This window comes from Mustela erminea, chromosome 2, assembly GCF_009829155.1.
Source record: "Mustela erminea isolate mMusErm1 chromosome 2, mMusErm1.Pri, whole genome shotgun sequence".
NCBI lineage: Eukaryota > Metazoa > Chordata > Mammalia > Carnivora > Mustelidae > Mustela > Mustela erminea.
This window is the reverse complement of record NC_045615.1, coordinates 124,927,784-124,933,988: the sequence shown is the minus strand read 5'-3', so window position 1 is coordinate 124,933,988 and position 6,205 is coordinate 124,927,784. Positions and strand designations below refer to the sequence as shown.

Sequence of the window (6,205 nt, the reverse complement as noted above, 5' to 3'; positions counted from 1 at the left end):
AGGTATATGTGGTGGAGAGGAGATGCTTGAAAACATAGACTTGATTATAATCATGAATTGAGAAGTATTGATGTGGTTTTGGTAAGTGATATATGAACTTCAAAACTAAAAACTGCATCTTTCAAGTAGTTAATGAGATTTGAAGTTGACAAAATTTAGGTAAATTTTGCCCTATTACTAAGAAAATTGTATAGTTTTATGTATTTTAATAGAATTAGTTATATTCAAAGTATTATTGTGCTCACTTCAGCAGCACATATACTAAAATTGGAATGATACAGAGAAGGTTAGCATGGCCAAAGCATTATTAAGTCTACCACTAAATATGTGATTTATTGTTTTTGTAATATTAAATTTAATTTCTATTACAGACAGAGTCAATTATTTCCTCATTATAGATTTCCCTACATATATAACCAATCTACAAATATTAACTGTAAATTGAGATTCACATACCGAATTGTTTCCAATCTTTCACTGAAAATCAATTCCAAAAAAAAAAAAAAGTCTTTGAGAAATACAATTGTCATAGATATAAAAAATCTGTGCATTGCTCTATGGTAATAAGTATCTTTTAGTTGACATCATGTTTTCTAACTCACCTGACAAAAACAAACTTAATTCTGATTCTTTGGCACACTATAAGTCTTGTAATGGGCTCCAAAAAAACAAGTTTTGAGACAAACCAACCTGAGAAAACAAATCTTAGAAAAGCCCTGGGTTTTGCAAAAAAATACCTGGGGCTTTTTTGAAAAATCTGCAAGCTTTTCCAAGATTGTGATAAGCTGGCTGCTCATCCAGATGGAACTTAGTCACAACTCACGCATTATATGACTCTGATGAGAACACGACAGCCTTCTCCTAAATTTGACTATAGAAAAATGGCAATGATACACAATGATCATATTATTAATTTTCCAGAATCCTTTTATTATAACCCTCAAAAAGAAGGAAGGAGAAAATCTAGAATAATACTTTTTTCTAAATATGTATGAGGAAGCTGGCCCCAAAATTCTTTTTTGGAAATATGCCATGACAAAAAGCTCAGGGGACTCTTAATCTGCTTCTAATTAACAGGACATATTGGTATTAAAACAGGTAGCAGATCTGAGTCAAAAGTTATTCTGGTATTTTTTGCATGAAAACAAGAGATGTGTATAATAAAGTGAAAGGGCGTCAACTCATTTTTTTTTACTTTATTATTATTATTATTATTTTAATTATTATTATTATTATTATTTGTACTCCACATTTCCCTGAAGAATGGTGCCCTAGATCAAAGGGCAAAAGCAAGAATACAGAGAGAAGGACATTATATTGTACAAAAAATAAGTTTTGCTTCCATGAATGCATTGGGCTTTGACAGCTTCCAACCTTTTCATAGAATTCATTATGTTATCAAAGCTTCAAAGGAAATGTCTTATTAAAAAAAAAAAAAAAAGTATAAAATTTAGTGAAACAACCAATGTTTGTACTCTTCTAATACACTCCCATAGTAATTTTTTTTGTTTTTCAAATAAGACCCCTGACACGTGCTTCCTTGTGCTACTTTCTTATTTCTCCAATTGGCAAGTACCTTGAGAATTGGAATTGTATCTTATTTCTGTATCTTTTCCACATGGCATCTGCAGAGTTTTTGCTAAAAGGAACAACACTGCACAACGATTTTCAATGTTAGATGAAGATGGGGAGAGCGGGTAGTGGTGTAAGTCGTGTAAATAGGACTGAAAATTGATTTAATGGAACTTTCAAAGAAAAGTACTTATTTTAATATTTTCATGATTTTTCATGGATCTTTTTTATTTTGAGATTTAAAATTATATATGTGAAGTCAATATGAATCATGAGTTCCTAAATACAAAAGAAAGCATTTGAAATTGAAAAGAAATGAGAATATGTCTACATTTCTCACTAAGACGACTTGGTTGACAAAGGAATAATACATCAGTTGCTTTTGACATGATTTTGGTAGAATAATTTAAAATTAATCTAATTCAATTGTCACAAGATAATCAGATGTTAGGTATTTTATGGATGTATTTACTGACTACTAAAAAATATGTTTAAACTGTATAGGTACAAACCAGATCTATGATCAACACACACAACCAAAACTAAGCAATTTATTATTATTTGTGTGTGTGTGAAGTGTCACATGCTTAGTTTTCTGATTCTAAGCATTATAATTGAGTAGTTAATACGGATCTATACACTCAAATTCATCCATTAAATAATACAATGAGGAGGTACAGAAAACGATACTTTTTAACTCAGAACTTTATGAAAGTCACAACATAGCTTATGAACAGGACCTCTGGTATATATTTGGTAAATATTGCATGATGTAATGTATATTATTCCAGGCATAGATGTGTACAGCAAACCACAGGGTAATTAAGAAATTTCGAATCTCAAGTTCTGACCTTTTATCATTGTAAGCAACCTGAAAGTTCTTAATAAGTGAAGCTAAGGCAATCTCTCATTTTTTTTTTCTTGTTTTATTTTTATTTATCTTTTTGCAGTGGTATCACCTGTGAACCAAAAAACTCCAAGTAAAAGTTAGGACTCCCACAAAAATCTGCCTAATGCAAAACACTTCAGCATTTTTGTACTGAATAGAGATAACTCTATTTGATTGGATAAAAAAATAAAATTATATGATATCATTTACCTGGGCTTCAGAAGGTATCTTGGGATTCAGTGCTCCTGTATTTTTCTCTCTTTATTCTGAGAAATGAGCCCTCCACCTGTAAAACATTATAGGCACTATGAAAATATACCAAAGTCTGTTAGACACAGAAAGTCCCATCCCTTCCCTTGGATTACGGTGGGAGATCATATATTAGGCATTGCTAAAGCATTGTGAGTCAAAAATTAGATCAATCGGTTTGGAAATTTGACATCTCCTTTATGCTAATAAGAACACGAATGCCACTCAAAGACCTTCCTGCAGAGCACATGAGGATTTATTTCATGTCCAAAGAAACTGATTAAATAGGTTGGAAGAATTGAGGGCATAAATATCAATAATTGCAAGATTATAATTGATTATCAATAATCAATATTATCAATTTATCTGCACTTCATCACCGATGTTTTTTTTTTTTTTTTTTCTCCTAAATGTTTCTTGAATCTATTTTCTTCACTCCTTAGGTTTTATTAAACTAGTATCATCTTTGGATTATACTTATCTCATAGCCTAAGTCCTGGCACTCTAACTTTTTTTTTTTTTTAATTTTTTATTTTTTATAAACATATATTTTTATCCCCAGGGGTACAGGTCTGTGAATCACCAGGTTTACACACTTCACAGCACTCACCAAAGCACATACCCTCCCCAATGTCCATAATCCCACCCCCTTCTCCCAAACCCCCTCCCCCCAGCAACCCTCAGTTTGTTTTGATCCGATCACCTTCATATCCCTCCCAAATGGCACTGCAAGACACTTCCACTGAAGTAAGAGTCTGAACATGATCTTCCTTCAAACTGCCCCCACACCAAATAAAAGTAAACCTGGTTTCCATGAGATAACACATGGACTCCAGACAAGTTTTCCAGACTCAGTGCTCTGTCACAGTAAGCATTGAGCTCAGGCTTAGCATTTGGGTGTATTGGTCCCATTCAAATTGAGTGAGGTGAGTTGTATGCTTAGAGGGAAAAACAAACAAACAAAACAAAACAAAACTGTAATCCCACTCAGTAATTTGAAATAACTGTGTTTTCATCTTTACTTTCCACTTAACAACTGTGTGGTCCTTTGCAGATTATTTAATCTTGAATTTCTGTTAAGACACTGAGAGGGGAGGAGAGGGAAGGGAGGAGGAAGTAGAGAAGAGGAAGGAGAGGAGAGAGTGGGGTGGGAATGGGAGGGGAGGGGTGGAAAGGAGATTAAATGAGCCAGGGAGATTAAAGTGGTCAGCCCTGTTTAGGGAATGCAGTCTTTCAAAAAGGGGTGGCTATTTTAGAAAAGATGGTGCAGCGGCAATATACCAGCAGTAACATTTTGAGCTGAAGATTTCAATGCCTATTTCAAATATTAATTTCTCCTAATATCACCATGTGTGTGGTTATTTGGAGTATTGGTGTCTCTAGTAAAACATTGCAGGAGAAACAGCAGTATATATTATGAAAATGGCAGCTCTCTTTGGGGGATTAAACATTGCATAAATATTTTTTCTAAAACTTTTGGAAGTGAAATGTTGGATAAATATCTTAAATTTTCTATATTTGCAACAGACATCTGGATATTGGAAACATCTGGTTTGTTAATGCCATCTGAAGAAAAATACAAGTAGATGAAATGTTGCCAGTTACCTGGAGGTTTAAAAGCTTCCTAGAATAAGAGGGCAAAAATGCCCACCTCCATTCATAGCCTTTCCTCAATTATTCTGCAGTTCTGTAACTCTGGAAGGTGTCTAGCCTGCTATAGTTGCACTCGTAAAACCACATCTGGGTTTGCAGACAACCTCCTTTCTAAGACCTTGTAATCAATGATCCTATCTTACTGTTTAATGTTAAGTGTAGCTTGTAGGTGCCACTGATGAAACTGTTCAAAAAGTCAGATGTGACTTTGGTTAGAGATTAAGTATTATCTTTAATTAATAGATCTGTGAAAAGAAAAGAAAATCCAAATCTACAAGCTCTTCATATCCTAGACACAGGCAACTTGACATTTGCATTGAAATCCCTTCATTTTGTCTTTTATAGAATAATGCCTTCCCTTTATCTTTTAAATTAAACAATGTATAATGCTCATTGAAGAATAAAATCATATCATTGTGAAAGTCATGTTCAAAGATGTGCTGTAGAATTTTAAGTGCTGGCCAAGAAATTTACTAAAGTGGACCAAACTGATACACAAAACCTCTCTGTTTTGGTTTTTTGCACAATGTTATCAGCACATTATAACACATTATTTCATTTTTTTCATAATAAATAAGTTTTAACTACCACTGCAAATTCCTCTTTAAAGCATGCTTTTAAAAAGTATGTATTTGGGGCACCTGGGTGGCTCAGTAGGTTAAGCCTCTGCCATCAGCTCAGGTCATAATCTCAGGGTCCTGGGATCGAGCCCCCATCAGGGTCTCTGCTCAGCAGGGAGCCTGCTTCCTCCTCTCTCTCTGCCTACCTCTCTGTCTACTTGTGATCTCTGTCTATCCAGTATATAAAAAATAAATAAATAAATAAATATTTTTTTTTTAAAGTGTGTATTTAATTTTTCACAAATTGGTAAAGTGATTTTGGAGTTTTGGCTGGTGACAACCTAAAGCATTTTAGCTGAGACACTTCTACACTAAATATATCTCTATCTGATTCCATAAGAGATTAATGTATTGACAAACATGAAAACTATATTTGTATAAAGAGATAATCATTAAATGTATTTAAATTATATATCTATCTATGTGTACACATACCTTTTATATATTTACTTATTATATATGGAAGATAAGGGTTTTTTTCTTTAACTTACCACAGTTTAATGTATATTAAAATATTTTACCTAATAATCTTACTTACAACAAAAGAAAGATTTAAAATTGACAATATGCATCCTGAGTTTGCATTTATATTCTTTCACTATAAAGCATAATTTGGTAGCCTGCTCTTGGCTGGGCAGTTTGGAATTAAGCTTTTAACTACTAACTTAATTTTCAGCTTAACTTGTTGCAATTGTCCAGAGATTATTGTTTTCAACAAACTTGAAAAAATAAATGAAAAAGTAACTAGACAAAATTGTTTTTAATGATGGGAAAGAAGTCTGGACGAACACGACCAGGCTAAAATTCTGGTTAAATCCTCTTTTGTGTTATAGGCAGTGATAGTAGGGAGGTGTGTGAGATAGGACATCATATATCCAATTTATAGTTGTTGGTTTTTTTTTTTTAAGTTAATTATTTATTTTAGAGGAGAGAGAGAGAGAGAATGGGAGGAGGGGTAGAGAAGGAGGGAGAGGGAGTCTCAAGCAGACTCCACACTGAGAGCAGAGCCTGACATGGCTCAATCTCATGACCCCTGAGATCACGACTTAAGCTGTAACCAAGAGTCGGATGCTTAACCAACTGAGCCACCCCAGCGCCCCTCCAACTTATACTTTTTATTTCCAGCTAATAATATTCAGTGTATGTAAATATGTGACTCTGGTTTATCATTGAGGTAATTGACTAATAATGGAAGAATTAACTCAGAAAAGGCAAATCCCCA

General features: G+C 33.6%; 1 non-coding gene across 1 annotated transcript; it reads left to right on the top strand.

Annotated features, from left to right (window-relative positions):
• Positions 1-237: 237 nt before the first annotated feature.
• LOC116585428 lies at positions 238-345 on the top strand. The gene has a single exon (XR_004283619.1). It is a non-coding gene; the product is annotated as a U6 spliceosomal RNA (small nuclear RNA).
• The last annotated feature ends 5,860 nt before the right edge of the window (positions 346-6,205 follow it).